The sequence below is a fragment of the Vicugna pacos genome, chromosome 20, assembly GCF_048564905.1.
Source record: "Vicugna pacos chromosome 20, VicPac4, whole genome shotgun sequence".
Classification (NCBI taxonomy): Eukaryota; Metazoa; Chordata; class Mammalia; order Artiodactyla; family Camelidae; genus Vicugna; species Vicugna pacos.
Window position 1 is genome coordinate 16995204 of NC_133006.1, and position 18854 is coordinate 17014057.

At 50.6% G+C, this 18854-nt stretch overlaps 1 protein-coding gene and 1 long non-coding RNA gene across 9 annotated transcripts in view; one reads left to right on the forward strand and one right to left on the reverse strand.

Annotated features, from left to right (window-relative positions):
- Positions 1–18854, forward strand: part of LRFN2 (leucine rich repeat and fibronectin type III domain containing 2) — a 190990-nt gene that overhangs the window by 48460 nt on the left and 123676 nt on the right. Inside the window, exon 3 of one of the 8 annotated variants that reach the window (XR_012062159.1) lies at positions 11920–12091. The exons of the other annotated variants lie outside the window; for them this stretch is intronic. The gene's annotated coding sequence lies outside the window, so the exon portion shown is untranslated. Of the gene's footprint in view, positions 1–11919; positions 12092–18854 lie in introns of those variants that run through there. 8 annotated transcript variants of the gene reach the window in all.
- LOC140687704 (uncharacterized) lies at positions 9768–18804 on the reverse strand. The gene is made up of 5 exons (XR_012062165.1): positions 18616–18804; positions 17341–17632; positions 12664–12744; positions 10230–10300; positions 9768–9843 (listed from the first exon to the last, which is right to left on the reverse strand). It is a non-coding gene; the product is annotated as an uncharacterized lncRNA (long non-coding RNA).

Consider the following 18854-nt stretch of genomic DNA (forward strand, 5'->3'; position numbering starts at 1 on the left):
GTGCAGTAATACTTGGGTGACTTGATGGCTATGCAGTGGGAGTTCACTAGGGGAGCTACAGAGAATGAGATTGGAATCTGGCCCACCATTCTAGGTGGGGCCAGAATGAGAACTGGATCATTACATGTGTATTGAGCACGGAGATGTGGGCGGAGACACAGGCACCTACCCACCAGGTGTTCACAAGTTCCGGCATAGTGACTTTCCTTTGGCGGCTAGGGACCGTTGGGTTCTTGAGCAGAAGGTGGCTGTGATGGGTGTGGAGGACACCCTGCTGAGCATGGAGGATGGAGTGTAGGAGGGGGCCCAGTACAGTCTCATAAGGGAGGACCAGAATAGGTAATAACCCAGCCAGGAGAGAAGGAGGGCAGAATTAAGGAGATGGCAGTGGGGCTGGAGAGGACAGTAGGGATTAAAAACCCATGTAGAAGTAGAACCAGCAGGGCTTGGGCCCATGGGAAGCAGCCTTGGAAACACAAAACTCGCACACAGATTAGATAGCTGTAAATGCTCCCTGGAGGGGGGCGGGGAGGAGTCAAAAACAGCTCCAAGGGCAACTGAAATTCTCCTGTGCTGCTGGAGGGAGACTATGTTAGGACAGACAAAAACCGTTGGGCAGAATTGACTATAGAGCTGTCTCTGTGCAGTCTTTGACCGGGAGCTCCCTCCTAGATGTGCACGCAGCAGAACTGCACGCATATGGATGTGCACGCAGCAGAACTGCACACATATGCACCCAAAAGATGTGCTCTTGGGCGCTCACAGCAGCACCCGTTATTCACAGTAGCCCCAGCCGGACACTGCCTAAATGCTGACCGGCAGAGGAGAGGAGACGTGACTCCAAGAGCGCTGCCCGGTAAAGCATGAGCAGTCTAAATCACCGCGCAGTCTAAGTGACAATCTCGTGAACAAAGTCTCCTGAACATAGGAAAAATGCCAGACATAAAAGAATACAAACCATAGGATCCCATTTTTATAAATTACAAAACAGATGACGTATCTGTGGTGCTAGAGTCTGAACAACAGTCACCCATTTTAGGGAGGGGCTGGAAGGGGACGCGAGGGGCTTCTAGGGGGGCTGGTTTTGTTCTGTTTCTTGATTTGAGTGCCAGTTACACATGTATGTTTATTTTGTGCAAATTCACTGAGTTTATAGTCTGTGAATTTCTTTGTATGCATCTCATATTTCCACAAACAACTTTTAAAAGGTATTCCTCTTCTCCATCTTCCCCAAAAAGGACTGAGGTTTGGAACAACCAGGCAAACAGTGATGAGAGTAACCAAGGCCAGGAACGCCAAAGTAGCAGCAGAGGATGAAGAGGAAGAGAATTTGGTTTGAACTAGGCTGAGTTTAGGGTGCCTGTGGGGCAGAATGGGGAAGATGTGAACTGGGGACTCTCCCAGCAGGGAGAGGGGATGGAGGGCTGTCAGTCTGCGGTGTGTGGCAGTGGGGCAGGTCACCCAGGTGGAGAACAGACAGTGAGGAGAGAAGCCTGCAGAGAGTGGGCTGTGGGAACACCAGGGTTCAACGGCAGGCAGAGGGGGGAGATTCTCAAAGGCAGCCGGGAAGGGGTGGTCAGAAGGAAAGCATAAAACCCAGAAGAGGCGGTGGGCTTCTTGGATAACGTGGTCCATGGGGTCACGTGTTGGCAGAGAGGCCAAGCCTCTTTGTCTTGACCATCAGCACCACCACTGCTTCCTGTTTCCTCCCCCGCACTACTTGCCTCCAAGTCTTTTCCCTCATCATGAGCTACTTAGTTCAGTGACCCACCATCCCCCGCCACATTCTGAACATCACTGCCCAGCCCCACTGACTTAGCCTGGGCCCTTTTTCATTTCTGGATCTGCTCCTGAGCCACAGCTCCCCTATCCTATGCCTCTGTAATCGATTGTTCCAATCCCAATGTGGAACTTTCCATTTATCTCTGTTAGACTTCACCTGTCTGTCTAAACCACAGAGGAAAGTGGAGGAGGGTGAGGCTTGGATGTTTGGGTGGCCCAGGGTCCAGGGTCTGGGTGGGGCAGGCAGCTGGCATCTCAAAGAGAACTGTCTGTGCTTCACTTCCTTCTATATCACCTGCCCCTGGCCTGCCATCTTCCCAGGTTACAGCAGGCATGTTGCCTGATTCATTCCCCCATAGGGACCACATGTAAGGTCTAACCAGGGAAAGAGGGGAAGATATGCAATCAAGTGAAAAATTTATGCTTCAGTTGGGGTATTTGCAATGTGAAACTAGAAAGTTCAAACGAAAACAACCTTAAGAATCTCTCAAATTTGAATAATAATAATGGCTACCATTTATCGAACCTTACTGTGTGTCAGCGTGCACATATGTGATCTAATTGAATTGTTACATCTCCCCTGTGGGGTGTGTGCAATGATTACTTTCATTTTACGACTGGAGAAATTGAGGCACAGAGAGGTTCACTAACGTGCCTGGAGTCACTCAGCTAGTAAGTGACAGAACTGGGATTTGAACCTAGACAGCTCGGACTCTCCACCCCCTTTCATGAAATATCACTAGTGATATGAACATAGGAAGCTGTGACAGAAACTCTACTTAATCTAAATCCATAGACAATCCTCAGGCCCTTTATTTTGGGTTTAAAATGCACAGCTTGATGGCTTGGCAACAAATTTATTTCCTTTTTATATTCCATTTGGTTTAAGCAGATATTAAGATGAGTTACATTTCCCTTAAGCCCACATTGATCAACTGCAGGAAACAATGTGGATAGTACGGTAGGCAGCTTGGTCTACAAATTTAGGTGGACAATAAATATCACACTTTATTTTACTTCCACTGCCATAAAACTGACCCTGAACCCTCACCTCGCACCTCCTATTGGTGTGGAATTTCAGTTTCTGTCATGATGGAGACTTTTCAATCCTATTCAGCCCAGGGTTGTGCAAAGGGCCTGGGGTCCTTTGAAGTGCTGGCTGACCTCCCACCTCTTCTCAGTGCCTTCAGAGCTGCTCTGCTCTTCCTGCTCCCCTTTAGAACACCTCAGATAATTTACTTGCTAAGTTTATACCTTTTTTTTTTTTCCTAAAAAAAGGCAAAAAAGGCTGTGACCTTAAGCATCTTTTGTTTCCCATCCTGAGAACATTCCCGAGGCCTGGAAAACAGAAGAGGGGGGTAGGGAGAATCAAGAAAAATTAGCACGTGTGTGTCCTTGGGGAGGGCCCTGCCTGCTGTGGGAGCAGGAGCTGCCTGCGCAGTGCCTTCCCCAGACATGCAAATGAATTGAGCCCTGTCGATGTCCTGGGAGTGGTGGGAATAGGAATGCCGGTGTGACCAGCAGGAGTGACCATTCTAGGAGGCTTCCTAGAGAATCCATGGGGACATGGGGTGAGGATCAAACAGCCCAGAAGACTCTGCCGCTTGGAAGGGGGAAGGAAGGAGTATTAGCCACCCAGGGCCCCCAACCTCTGGAGAGAGCCGTGCCCCTGACTTTGACGGGGTTCCACCTGGGAACCTCCAGTACAGCAGCAGCAGGGAGACAAGGGGCATCTATTTCCCCCACAGAGGGCATCCCAGAGGAAAATATGGAAGACAGAAGCACGGGCTGCCAAAATCTGAGCGCTAGAGGGCTTTCGGGTCAGCTATTCCAGTCTCCTCCTCGTGTTAAACAACAGGTCTGTCTTTAAGAGCTGGGAAAAGGTGTGCCTTCCCACTGAGTTCCTCTCTTGGGCCCAGATGCCCACAAAGGGTGCCTGCACATCCAGGAATTCTTTTGTTCAGCCTGGTCTCCCTAATGCAGCGGGGCAGCCCTACCTCGCAAGCTGCCAGGGGAAGATAGGGCCAGAGTTGGGACCCATGATCTTAGAGTTTGAGGGTTGGCATTAAGAAATTAAAGCTCTCCTTTAAGATATCTCTTTTAGAAAAAAAAAAAACTGGAATATGATGCAGGGACTCTTTGAACTCTGGCCCCAGAGAAAACTGGATTTGAATCTCTAACCAGCTGTCTGACCTTTGGCAAGTTTCTTAACCTCTCTGAGACCCTGTTTTCTCCTCTACAATTGGGAATAACAACGGCCACTTCATAGGACTATCTGCTTTTGTGTGTTTAAAGCACTTGCAGTTAGTGGCTGCATATTGTAGCTCTTAGAGTTATGGTTATTATTATGTCTGGTGGCAGGAGGTTCCTCGATCTCCTTTATCTGACCCAAATTACAAACTGAACTTGTCCTCAAATCTAGAATAGAACCATGTAGTTTCAAATGCCTTAGAGTGTTTTCATTTTAGTTATTTTAAAAGCAGCATTATTCAATGATCATTAATGGGTAGAATAATTTATATCAGATGATTTTCAAACGCCTCTCAAGTATAATATGGTACCTTTCTCCTTAATCACTTACACACTCATCATATCTCTAGCCAGGCATGTATCTGTTCTCTTTCTAAATGATCTGGAATCTAGCCTTCTATTCTTCTTTCAGATTGGCTTCTTTTCATCCTTAGTGGCTCAGGCCTTTCCTTTCCAGAACTAGAGACTCGGGGCACTGGAAAGAGTCCAGGCTTTGTAGTTAGACAGACCTAATTTCCAGTTTTGGTCTGTCTCTTGCTAACTGTGTGGCTTTAGATGAATCTCTTAACCTCTCTGAACTTCACTATCTCCCTGTGTATAATAGTATGTTACCTTATATATGATGGAACCAATTGAATAAAAAAGAATCTGCAAGCTCTGGTTTAGAATAAACAGCAGTGGGTGTTGGCCTCCCTCTTGCCCCTTTCCATTCTTTCATCCTCATGCCTTCGGCTACCTTGGAACATTGCATTGTTGGAGAAGACACTGGAAAAGGAGGCTTAACCTGACTGCAGCTCTAGGCGCTTCCTTTAGAAAGCTTCTGGAGAACTGCTCTTCAGTGCAGAAAGTCCATTTCCATTTTACTTTTAAGGGTGAGTGAAATCCCGTCTTCCAGAGGAACTTCTAGAAGCACTGCAGGCCAGATGTAGCTGGTCCCACATTCAGGGGCACTTCCCTCAGCAACTGTTGGTGGAACAGCCTGTCTCACTGAGCTTCCACTGACAGATCCATTTTCTGCCCTCAGTGGCACCTTTTAATCTAAAATGTTGAATGAAGGTTTTGTTTTCCCTCTTGTTGAGGATAGAATGGGCTTCATCAAAACTCTGCTCACCCTACCTTTCTGCATCCCCTCCTTGCCGGGAACATATCACTTAATGTCGACATTGAGAGAAAAAGGATCTGGTAGATCTGCAGACCACTCGGGCTGGATTCCTGCCTTTGTTACTGCTTTGGGGATCTGTGGGCTCTCAAAGATGATTCCTATGGGAGAGGAACCCCGAATCTTTAATGGTAGGATATAAGCCAGTAAGGATGATGGATGAGGGGTTCCGTAGCCCTTTTCAGGTCATCCAGCTTCAGGTCATCCAGTGACTGATCCTGCCTAAGGATGGACCTGGTGCTGGACAGACCTGGATTTGAACCTGGCTATGCCCTCACCTGGGTTATATGATGCTATGAACGCTGCTTCACCTCCCGAGTCTCAATCTGCCAAGCCCCTGGTGTAGAATAAACATCAATGGACCTTTATCTTTTTCTTGTCCCTCTCTATCAAATTTTATGGATTTCATCTATAAAAGTGTGGGCTGAGAGTAGTTCCTGAAGTGTGGGGTTGAGGAGGTGATGGGTGCACAGGGAGAAGAGGGGCCGGGGGAGTGGGAGGGCCGGAGGGATCTTCTAGCATGTCCGATGGCTCCACACATCTGTCTTAAGACTGCTGGGTACTCTGGGGCCACTGATGGCACTGGAAGAGCTGGCCTTGTGCTCACAGTGGACAGGAGAGGTCAGACATGGAGAAAAATAAATGGAGAGAGAATTTCTAGCCAACGTGAAGACCTGTTGTGCTGAAGGCGGGTGGGTGTGCAGTCCAGGCGAGATGCCTCCCTGGCGGGACAGGCTGGAGAAAGCTATCATTTTCTGGTTTTGCTAAGGTTTGTTTGGGAGCCTCTTTGAGGAGTACTATAAAAGGGATTTAACTTGGCTTCCATGGCTTGGAATGGCCTTCTCTGTTCACTGGGAAAAGGCCATCTCACTCTGGATGGCATTGGCTTGAGTCAAACCCCAGCCCTTCCAGTTTGTACCTGTCTGATAGGTAACCTCTCTGAAGCCACATTTTCATCACCTGGGCAGCCAGACAACAGCAGCCCCCTTGCTGCAGAGGTTGCCCTGCAAGCAGTGCTCAGAACAGCACTGGGCACATAACGGATGGAAACATTGCTGTTATTAAACCAGAAGCATCTTGCAGGTTGGGACCTTTGATCCCGCCCTCTTCCTGGAAGGATTCTGGGCCTGGATGCTCAGTGTTCACGTTGGCTAAAGATGGTGACTTTTAGCTGGTCCTTGGATTGGGGTAAATTTTAACACCCAGAGATGGAAAAGGAAGACATGGGTGGATGGGAAGGCCGTGTAAGGCGTGCCCTTGGGGGCAAAGTTCAGGGCCAGAGAAAGGCAAGACTGTGCAGGAGGTAACAGCGAGGGCCTCTGGGTGGAGGTCTGGCAGTTTTCAAAGTCAGGCTTCCTGGAGGAGGCAAGATGGGTCAACTGGCATAGGGGAAAGTGAGAGGAAGGTGTGGTAAAAGGAAGGAGGCATCGAAAGAGCCAAGGGGCAAAGGGTGAGTATAAGCCCATGTAAATCTCAGTTCTCTCTGCTCGTAAAGTTCTACAGATGCATAATTCTGTCAGTTTTATATTAACATTTACATAACAAGCAGATTGAGAGATTGCATTATTTACATATATATGGAGGCCGGCTGAAACCGGGGCTCCTTGTGCCTGTACGTGACGTTTTATTGATTAATAAATTAGACACTTACAGATCAGGCACAAATCAAATCCACCCATTTCAGACACCCATCAGGTGCAAATGAATGTAAATTGGCGGCTTCATTTGCATACGGAAAGTAAACCATTTAGTAGTCATTTGTCACCGGCACCCTTGAGAGGCTGTAATTTGCCTCGTGGAGCCAGCCTGCAGCAAGGCTGCCCCTGCACTCTGGTGACTTCTGAGATGGCTCCAGGCAGGGTGGGTGCCAGTGGCCTGGGGACTGCTCCTGTCTTCAGTATCCTGTCCCCAGTCACCAGCATGGCCCCATGGGGTGCGGGGTGGAGCTGAATCGGGACCACTGCCTTGTCACACAGTCAGAGTCCAGAATTGGAGGACTTCTTGAAGCCCATCCACACCAGCCCTGTATATTACAGGTAATGAACTGAAGTCCAGAGAGGGGAAGTGACTTGATTAAGGTCATACAGCCGGGGTGGGGGTGCAGTGCCAGGACTGGAACCCAGTTCTCCTTAGCCCAAGTGCAGTATTCTAACTCTGATGCTGTGATGGTTTTTCTATCAGGAAGGAAAGGAACGGGGTCTGGAGCTTCTGGGAACTTTGGCCCCTGATTCGGTTTCCTGGAGCAGGGCTTAGGGGTGGGGGCTCAGGACAAGGACAAGCTGGAGCTGCTACTATCAGACGCACTTGTTCACAAGCCTCCGTCATAGCCTGGTTTCAGGAGCCCTGGAAATCCCTCGCCCCTAGGAGTACCTCCTTCACCATCCCTCTGGCTCCCCAAACTCCATTAAGCTCAGAAAGCACTTTTCATTGCAGAAGAAAAGACAGGGTTTAAAGGCTGGCTGGGTTGGGGGAGATAGTGAGCAGGAGAGCCTTGGTCCCCTGCCTGGGTGAGCCAGGCCACCAAGAAGGAATGGAAAAGGCACAAAAAGGGGGAATGCCAGAGGCCAGGCTCCACCTACTTCATAATCCAAGAGCGAAAAAGGCTGCAGGTGTGCGTGTACCTACACGTGGTGGGGGCGGGGGTGCCGTGAGTCAGGGCAGAGGGAGGTGGCTGACCATCTTGTGGCTGACTGCCTGTGGCCCTGGGTGTCTTACTTAACATGGCCTCTCCAGCAAGCTTCCCATGCTCACCAGGAAACAGGGCTGACACAGAGCCAGTACAGGGCGGGCACACAGCGGGTGCTCAGCGGACTGAACTATTATGCACGGTGTCTCCGGTAAGTCTTGCCATGCTAACTTTCAAGGGCTTTTGGTGATACAGCTCTGAAGCTGCTTCAGTGCTAGAAGCAAGGTGGTGGGTGGTGGGGGGGCTAAATGACTCAGTGTGATCGATCATCCTTGAGGCTTAGAGCAGGAGGGCTGAGGCCCCGGGTCTGGGTGCGTGCTGAACGCTTGTAAAAGCCGCTCTCGGTGGTTTCGGTGGGTGACGCCATCAAGGTGCTGTCTGAAGGGTGAAACTGGAGATCAGAGTCCTCAGTGGGCACTCCGAGGGAGGATGAGGAGGGGCTCAAATTCACCAGTACGGAGCATTTTTTGAATGCCTACTGTGTACCCGGCACTTACACAGATGTTACCACATGCGTCACCCTGGCCTTCAAAAGGCTGCTTGAGTCTCTGAAACCGTAAGCGTCACTGTAACAAAAGTCGTGTGTAAAAGCTCACACTTGTGGAGACATGCTAAGTCCTTGTGCACTTTGACACGCTTGGTCTCTCTAATGTCACTCTGACAACAGCTCCGTTAGCCCAGTCCTGGGTCCACTCTCCCCTTGCGCACCTCCAGTGGGACCCGCACCCCGACACTCAGCCCCAGCTCCCAAAGCAAAGAGAAGCAAACAGGAAGCAGGACTCAGATAAAGCACCAGAGGCTTTGGTCCCCTATTCTCTCCTTTTCCTGTGAACACTGTGGGTTCGCATGACTCCACCGTCCTGGGCGCCCTCTAGGTCCAGCCTGACTTGGACTTGGGTGCACCCCCTCCTCCCAGAGTGGGCTGTTGGCCCTCAGTGGCTGTTCGGTTTTTCCACATTTCTCCCTGCACCAGGGTGGCCTGCCCCAGCTCCCTGCCACCCCTTCCCCGGCAGGGCCTCCCGGGATGCCTTGCGGCTGGTGGCGTCCGCCACCCACCACGTCTCACTCTGCCATGAGGGCCCGTCGGCTCTGAAGCTGTGTGATTTTCCTGCACCTCCATTGGCTAAGCAGCACCACAGGACCCTGTAAGGACTCCCTCTCTGCCTTCGGGTCTTGGGGTCATGACCTCCATCCCTGACACGCTCCTCAGCCTGCCTCTTTCCCAGATGAAAAACCTGGGCTGTGGGACAATGGAACACGCCCTGTCCCAAACCCCACAGCTAGTTCAGTCTCGTGGTGGGACCGTGCAGGGGGAGGGGTGGAACTTTGCTGGCAGTCCTCCTGGGAGCTGTTTCTGGCTTCCCCCGCTCTAGGAGGCCCCTCCCCGCCTCATCAGTGGCTTTATTCCTTCCATCTGGGGGATGTGAGAGATGGCTAGGAAGAGCAGGGTCAAGGTGGAGCTGCTCGCATGATTCAGCACAGCTGAGCCTTCCTGTCCAGCACTTCCCTGCCCCCGCCCTCCTGCCCCGACTGCCCTCAGTTCCAGCGTCCCTCAAGGGCAGAGCCCAGAGCATCTTGTTGCTGTTTTGTGAATCTTGAGTGATAATTATATGTATAAAATTCGGCTGCTTAAACTGTTCAGGATTAATCGGCACCACCACACAGAAATGCGCCTTGCCTGTAATTAGCCATTCCCCGGCAAATGCGTTTTGTGAAATAGCACTTGATTTTAATAACAGGCTGTTAGTATTAGAACGCTGTGCCCATTTTATTTCAGATTGTCAGAGAAGCCCCCTCTCTTTGGCGCCCCAGTCTCTGCTCGCAGGTGCCTTGGGCTCTGAGATCCTGTTTGTAGGCCCTGGTGAACCCTGGGAAGGGTGTCTTAGTGGTGTCGCCTCCGTCCTGGCCCTTCTCAGCATCTCCCCCCACCTCCTTCCGGTTCCCTCAGGGCGCACCAAGATCTCAGCTGCTGGCAGATTAGAAGTGAGAATCTCAGCCCTTCTCATCAGACTTCCTCCCATCCTCCTCTCTTCTCCCCTCTGCTCCACATCCCACTTGCACTTCCTGCCTCCTCTCTCCTTTCCCTCTGGCTCCAAAGTCCTCTCTAACTCAAGTTCTCTCTCTCTCCAGCGACAGCTGGAGCGACAGCAGCTCTGCATCTTTGAAGGCCTCAGTGTCTGTCCCTCCCTCCCTTGCTCCTCACTGCCTCTCTGACTGCTTCTCCCTCCTGGTCTCTGTTCCTGTCCATGCTGTGGCAGAGGGGGCAGGGCTCAGGTGTGGCAGCTGCCCCCCCCATTCCTGCTCGCTCCCCTGGCCTCAGTTCAGGTATCACTTCTCTGGGGAAACACTCACCACACTCTGCTGTAATAAGTAAACCTTCCGGGGCAGGAGCCGCATCTTGTTCATCTTCAGGTCCTCAGAGCCTGGAATACAGTAGGTGCTCACTCTAAGTGCGGGGTGAAATAGAGTAAAGGGAGGAATGAGCGTGTCATAAACTGTCTGAGCTGTACAGGCTCAAGGAGGGGTCCTGGGGGGCCGTCCGTGAAAGACATTAGGAAACGATGCCCACTGCCTTTCCCGGGGCGTTTACTAAGAGCTTCCCTAGGCTGGACTCCACGCACTCTGGGGGTGTGTTGGACCAAGTCCCTGCTCCCTGCTCCTGTTTGACACCAGCTGTCAGTAGATCACCCAGCAAGGGCAGCACAACAGGAGGGGAGCTGGGCAGTTTACTTAACTTGCTCTGCATCAGCTTCTCCCCCTGCACAGCGGGATTATAATAACATTTGCTGTTGGAGGAATTCATCAAATAAACAAATATTTATTGGTCATCAGCTGTGTGCCAGGCACCGGAGAGAGAGCAAGGAATGAAATAAAATCAGCACGGGATCAAGTAAGATGCTACGTGAAAATGCTTAGCGCAAGGCTGAGCTTCAGCACACACTCAGTAAATGTTCACAGTTGTTCCCGTTGCTCTCCACTCCAATCCTATCACTTGAAAGATGAGGAAATCGAGGCCCAGAGAGGGGGGGGCGTCCACCCAAGGTCACACAGCAAATTAGGGACAGGACTGGGACTAGAAACCAGGTTGTCTGATGTCCATGCAGGGCTCTTTGTACTTCACCACCCACTTCTACTTGGAAAGGGGTCAGCTGGGCAAAGGGGGGGGGGTGGAGAGAAGACCAGCCTGATCTGCCATTGCCCCTGTCTTGGCCCTTGACTGGGTGATACAGTTCTGTTGCTGACCCTCCCAGGCCTGACTTGGTATAAATGATTTGGGGGCAGATACTAACAAGGGTTCAGGATTATCCAGCATCTGTGGGGACCTCCACACCTCCCCAAAGGAGCAGGTGGAGCCAGGTCGTGCGCCTTCTCCAATGCCTGGGAAAACCAGACTCCTATCAGGCTGTTTCCAGCTCCCCCAGCCAGGAGGTGCTGGGTTTCTTAGTTTGTGTTCCCCAGAAGCAGACCCAGAGACAAGGGTCTGAGTGTAAGCAGTTTATTCGGGAGGTTGGCTCAGGAAACACTGATGAGGGGTGAGGGTGGAGGATGGCGAGACAGGGCAAGGGATACAGCCAAGAAGGGGTGGGTTTCAAGTCACTTACCCCTGATGACAACTGCAGCTTAATCCTACTGGGAACCCAGGGATCCAGCAAAGACACAAACCTCAGAATTGCACCACTGGAGCAGTGAGCGAGCTGGGGCATTTATATCCCACTCCAGCAGGCATTGGTTTAGGGCCTCTTGCATTGGGGATGGGGAATGTTAATTCCCTGGCACTTTGGCCCTACCATGCGGGCAGACGAAGTGGCCTTGGTACAAGAGAAGCCCTCAGGGAGAAAGATGCGGGTGCTGGCAGCTGGGAGTCAGGCACCTCCATGGAAAGGGCCAGGGCGTACAGGCAGGGTGGCATGAATGTCTGCTGCATGGGGCTTCCAGCCTCAGCCAGTGTGACCCCCCAGCTCATGATTTTTTGCCGCAAATCTCACTGAACCACATGTTCTGCTTATTTTATTTTATTTTTTTCTGGGGCTTCTGTTTGCAGGGACCAGATCAACGCATGGTTCCCAACCCAGAGGTCTTTCCACCAGGCAGGTGAGGAAGGAGACACTAGTCACAATGTGTACGAAATTCCCCAGCGGCTTCCCCAAGCAGCTCCCCGGCCCGCTTCCCCCATCACGCAGTGCGTGTTCCAAAAAAGCAGCTCGTTTTAGCATGTGTCTGAGTGAGGCCAAATTAGGAAGGTAAGGCTGGAGTAAAAATAAACTCACTTAAGCATGCCAAAAATAAATGGCTTTTGGATTATCTGCTGGTTTGGATTATGCTATTTCTGTGGACAGTGACCATGACTGCTAGGTTCACCTGCTGGGTTCACCTGCTGCAGGGGGAGCAGGCTAGGGGCTGCCACTGAGGAGTTCTAGAAAGGGGACCTCTGCTGGAGACAAGATGAGGGCGGGGCTGCGTAAGGAAACAGAGACGGCTCTGGGAAATGGGAATTATTTGGCAGAATTTCCCCCAATCTGCTATTTTTCCAGAAGGTTCATAGGTATTATGAGGGTGTGGGAAGAGAGAAATGGAAAAAAAATTGTGTGGTGAAGTTAATCTGAAAATGCTGGAATTGACAAAGTTGAAAGTTTCTTTACTGCAGACCTTCTCAGATCCTTTATAATGCAATTCAGCATTGTGATTTCCCCCCACCCCCCAAAAAGGAATATGACATATATTTTGTTTTTGCAAAATTGTTTGGATCATGAAACCCTTTCTTCCACGTGGAGTTCTTAGGACTTACGTGAGTGCCCCGTGGAACATTCTTTGAGAGTGCCATTTGGCATTTTTCCAGAGATTTTTCATACCCCATTCTCATCAAATCCTATTAAAAACAGAAAATAGGACTGCGTCACTTCTCAGCTTCAATCCTGAAGTTTCCCTAAGCCTGTTGGGAGATGCTCAAGACTGTTTTAGCCTGGTATGTTGGCCCCTCATGACTTGGTCACCGTCCACCTCTCCCATATCCTCTCTGGCCAGGCTCCCTACTCCTGGCTGCACCCTCAGGGTGGCCCTGAGCTTTCAGACCCCTGGACCTTTGCACATACTGCTCCTTCTGGCAGGAAGACCGTCCCTTTAGCCCCCTTCTGCTTGGTGAGCTCCTGTTCATGTCTCAAAACAGCCCAGCCGTCACTTTGGGGAAATTTTCCTTAATCTTATCACCGTCTACTGAGGCCTTCCTGACTACTCTTAAAATTGCAACCCCTGCTCCAGAGTGACCTATGCCCCTTCCCTACTTTATTTCCCTTCTTGGCACTTCTCACCTTTGCACAAACTATATCATTATCTTATTTGTTTATCATTTGTGATCTGTCTCTTGCCTCCAGGATGTTGGTTCCAGGAGAGCAGGAATCACGGTCCATGCTGTTCTCTGTTCACAGGGTCTGGCAAATATTAGGCGCTCAAAAATATTTGGTAAATTGCAGGATATGGTAAACACTCCCTCAGCTGTTCTGCCTTAATCACTTAAATTCACAATTGTTATCGAATACTCTGGCTTGCAAATGAGTAATTACCGCAGTTCCCTGACTTCTCCAAGGTAACCTGCTCTGGGCCCCACCTCTGCATCCCAGCAGTTAATAAGCCCCTGCCACTAGGGACATGCTGAACAAATGTCTGTCATAAGAATCAGTTTTGATTTGTATAAACAGAGAAGCCAGCTCTCTTTCTGGCTGAGCTGGGAGGCAGGGGACTGGATCTTATACTCCTTGTATTTCTCATTTATAGAAAACCTAGCCTCTGGCTGGAAAAGTTCATCATCTTAAAACCTTGGATCACAGTATCACATATCCTTCCTTTTCCCTCCCTCCCCTTCCCCTGGGAGCTGGCTGTGTCACCACTCCACACCTGGTTCTCATAGTCACCGTCTCAGTGGCCCCTCTCCCATCTGTCCCACAAGCTTCCTGAAATACCCGCCAAGCCTCCTATTTAAACCCCGCAGCACCTCCCTGATGCCTGGCATCTCACAGACAGGCCATGGGCACGGGAATGAACAGGCTCCAGAGCCCGATGGCCTGGGTTTGAATCCCCTCGCCCAGTATTAGTTGTGCCACTTGGGACAAGTTACCGACCTTCCCACAGCCCCCACTTCCTATGGATAACAAGGCCACATTCCATCCATGTTAAGATTTTTATTTTGACGTCTCAGAAATCGGAATGCCTCCTCCAATCCATGACATGTCAAAGTTTAATTAGCAGCAACATTTCTTTCTTGGATATACCAAAATTAACAGTCCGTCTTCTAATCTAAAGAGTCTTAGATTTGATGAAATGTTGTAATGTCTGCCGTAAGGGCTGTGAGGATTAAATTAGCTAAAACATGAAAGATTCTTAGTACAATCCCTGGCACACAGTAGGTGCTCCCAAAATGCTGTTGTTATTATTGGCACAAGAGTAAACTCCATTTGACCTTCATGTTTTCCTCAAGGTCTCCTGTCATTGTCCCCACTCCTGGGCACAATGACTCTGCTCTCTGTGCCCTCCTGCACCAGGCCCCCTTTGGCCATCTCCCCCCTGGTCTCATCTCTCCCTGTCCCCTGGAACCTCCCCTCACCTCCAGTTTACCTATATTAGTTAGCTCTGCCCTTCCTTTCGGCAAAAAGAGAATGCTGGCCATACTCAGGCTGACCCTCTCTCATCTGTAGTTCTCCCCGCCCCATCCAGAGCTGACCTAGGCGTTTGGACAGCTTTCCTCTGTTTCTGCCACGTGAATCTCATCTTCCTGATGCTCCTTGGAGCTGAGAGCCCCGTCATCGTCACTCACTCACTCCCGAACTCTGCCTGCCGCCGGGCTGGGCATGAATAGACCATCATGCCGCCCAGTCTGAAGGAGCATCTCTGTCTGCCCTCAACCCTGCTTTCATCTCCAGCATATTGCCCAGCCTGGCATTCTGGGCATGTGTCTGTGGGTTTATTATTGTGCGATGCAGGTGCTTGATAAGTGTTCGTGGGATTCATACGCACTTCATTACTCGCTGACTAGGGACTGCAAATGTTTGTGGAATTAACATGCACATCGTTATCCTCTGACTCTCCTTATTCTCTGGCATGTTGATCAACTGAGGGCAGGGGGTTTGGGGGCCGAGGTGAGGGTGGTGACTTAGCTTCCCGCAGACTGAGGCTTAGGGATCAGGACGAGACGGAGCTCTGGACAACTGGGGAGGCACACACTGAGATCTCCAGCCTTGCCTGGCTTGATGTGTTTCTCACTTTAGCCTCACGACATCCCTTCCTGGCAGATGAGGAAACAGGCCTGGAATTGAAATTATGTGCTCTGTGTATGTGGCTTCCAAACTTCTTTGACGGCGTCCCACGGTAACGCACGCAATTCACATCCCAACCCCGTGTTCACTCGTGTACACATGTGTATTCTCGCCTGCTACTCCGTGCAGCCCACTTTATTTCCTGTGCCATTTTATTCCACTCTCTCCCCTTTCATTATGTTTTAATGCCAGGCACGACCCATTGCACTGAGTTCATGACCCACAAATGGGTCACGACCCACACTCTGGGAAACACGGCCCTGTGTCCTGAGCTACCTAGTGTGCAGGGTGACTGTCACCTCAGGCTTGCTGCACACAAGGCCCGTGCTCCTTCCAATCGGCAGTCCCACCTGGGAGACCACGGCAGAAATTCACACTTATTCAGAGTGCAAGATTATTCTTAGAAAGGAGGTGACAGTTTCCATCAGAGCTGGGGAAGGAAGTTCAGTGGGTGTTGGTCTGGCTGGCTCTTCTGATGAGAGCCCGCTCAACCTGTGGTAGGTGCTCCAAAATGTTTGTTGACTGAATGAGTGAGTGAGTGAGTGAGTGAATAACCCTCCCTCCCCACATGCCTCCAGCACAGACCCTGCTGGTGGAGGGAGAATATGGCACCCTGGTTGCTGTGGTCCTTAGAAGGAAGAGATTTCTAAGTCCTGGGTTGGAAGGAGACCAGAAGTCATCTTGTCCACCCGTCATTGCACAGCTGTGGGAACCGAGGTCTGCAGAGGAGCACGGCCCACCTGAGATTGTGCTGGGAGCCCCTGCAGAGCAGAGCTGGGGGCTACCATGTGCTGACTCCCAGCCCAGAGCTGAGACCGTGTGATGAATGGGGAGAGTCCAGACTTTGGGATCTGGAACACAGTGCTTCTGGTGACTCTTACTCTTTGTTGTAGCAGCACCTTGGAGCTTTTGTGGAGCACTGACTTCCTGCCAAGCATGGCTTTAACTGCCTTACTTAGTGTATTAAGTCCTTTACTCTCATGTCAACCCTATAAGAAGGTGCCCTTATCAACCCCATTTTCCAGGGAGGAAACTGAGGCCCAGAGGACTAAAGAGGCTTGCTGAAGATGGCCCACTAGTTAGTGGTGGAGCAGGGATTTAAGCTTAGGCTGCTGGAGGCTTGGTGAGAGAAGAAGAGCCTTGGGCACAGGGAAAATACCAGGTCTTCTTGCGTGGACCCCCCTCCCCCACTGCAGATCAGGCCCCTCCAGAAACCGCCACGCCTCCTACAAGTGCTAACAGTGGAGGGAGAGGGAGCTTGGTAATGGTGCAGCTAAAAGTAGGAGGCAGATTCCTGGCTGGCTGTGTGGCTTACCTTCTCTGAGATGGAGCCTGTCTCAGCTAGCCGTCTTGAAGATGAAAGGAGATGCTGTGTGTTCAGGGTTTAGCGCGTGTCTGACACAGAGCAAGCACTCAATAAAGGCTAGTAATCAGAATCCCATCTGTGTTTCATTACGGTACATGAGACAGGGGGCAGAAATCCCTCTTTAGATCATGAACTAAACCAAGCAACATGAGTCTGACTCGGGGAATAGTTGGATGCAATAGGAAGCAATCATTAAGAGCCTACCATGTGTGGGACGAATCCAGGCTCTTTGCGTCTAGCAGAGATGCTAAGCAGAACCGCTTAAGCATCAAACCCTGGCTCCTGACTCCAAATCCAGGGCTCAGGGCGTCCCCCCAACACAGGGAGCTAACACGAATCATACTATATAGACACCATCAACTGGCTTATCAATACCATGCTCTCTAAATTAATAGCAATACCTGATCTGTTGAGTGCTTCCTACTTTGAAAATAATGTCTCCCTTCAAAGCATAAAACTTAAAAATTCTATGGTCTTTAGCTTTCAGCTTTATATCCCTGCCAGGCAGATTAGGGACATTGAGTCCCATCTGGCATCTGAGGAAGCTGAGGCTGAGAGAGTAGAAGTGAATGATCCAAATTCTCGAGGCTGGCCGCTGGACATGTTGGGGCTGGCACTCTGATTTCTGGATCAAGGAATCCTCACTGCCCCTTCCTGGGCTTCTCAAAGGTAGTCCTGGCTGACCTCAGCTTTGGGGACCATGACATCTTGGAAGGGGCGTCTTGCAGTAGGGCTGGGGCAGCACAGCTCAACAGTTGGGGGCAAACTGGTTTACAGGGCATAGAGGACTCACCTGGGGGTCAGCTAGCATGCTGGCAACTTCCCAGAGACTAGGCACCCCTTACTCACAATCCCAAACACCAACTGAATGAAGTACCCGCTGAGCTCGAAGAACAGTTCTGGGTTCTCCTCGTCCCCAAGCTTCGTAATTTTAGAATATATAGGATGCAGGTTGGGCTCCAGTGCACAGTTTCTGGGGGTATCTTTTTTCTTTTTTTTTTAAATAGTTCCATTCATGCTTCAGACAGCCAGCAGTTTCACTCTGGTCAGAACTCTGCCTTCAGTTCAAGTTTCTGTACACATCTCTGCATGAAAAGAGAACAAAAGTGGATCTGGGTGGTTTTTATTCTGTTTGGCAATTGGTTAGATAAAACCATGGTGGACTGACAGCGTCCTTGGAAGACTTGTCTGCAGAGAGAGGAGACTAGGTTTCCACGCCCATTCTGCCGCCGAATACTTGTGTGGCCCTGAGTCATCCTGCATCCGCATGGGATGCTTTCCAATGTTCCCTCTGGCCCTGAGGTTGTAGAAGTGGATACAGTTCTAAACAGCATCCAGGCCCCTGGAAAGATCTGGGCACCTCATTGGCAGCCCCTCAGAGCTCAGGTTCAATCTGCAGGATCCTGGATCGAGATGGGAAACGACTTGGGGTCATTTGTTCCAGTGGCCTTTTGGCTACACCCTTTAATGTCTGGGTTACTTGGGCCCCCTCACACATCTATGTGTCTTGGGGCTCTCTGGAGAGTCACTGCTGGGACCCCTAATCCCTGTTAGGAGGCATGACATTAAGACTAAGACAGGATGGGTCATCCCTGTGCAAGGTGAAACCCACCGCCAGCCCCGCCAAGCACCACCCTAGAGGCCAGAGCCCCAGGCTGCCTGCCCAGTGATTCCATGACGGCACCCTAGCAGTCAGGGCCGGAGGGGGCGCTGGCTTCTCTTCCCTCTTCCCACCCAGGCAAGGGGAGGCTTTTGTGTGGCAACTTCCTGATTTCACATTTTAATTTTCAAAAAGGAAATAAATTTTCTCCAGCCTGTAGCTGTAATTGACTTTGGAGTTGTGACTTTATCATGCAAATGGTTATTTGTAGACTTTTAGAAACCTGCATCATGGAGCGAAATTACATACTTAGAGACTTCTGAAGCCATGGATTATGGTCCCAACAGATCCTAATGATTCTCTGGGTGCCATTAGGGTATAACGTGAAAACGCATATTTAGAGGATGATTAAAAAGCAAATGAGCACGCACGGAGAAATTCCTCGTGAAAAGTGGTGATTAGACTCACTGTGAGGCTGCTTTCTCCTGTTAGGGATCTCACTGACCAGCCCCCCAGTCCCTGCCCCGCAGAGCCCTGGGAGGCCCGGCTGATAGGTTATAAACAATCACAGACACACATCTGAAGGAGGGGAGACGCCTGCCCCTTGCAGAAGGAGCCTGCTGGCTGTGTTGCTGCAGCCACCAGAGGGTTCTGGGAACGTCCTCTCCAAAGATCCAGGTGCAATTTTTGCACACACACACTGCACC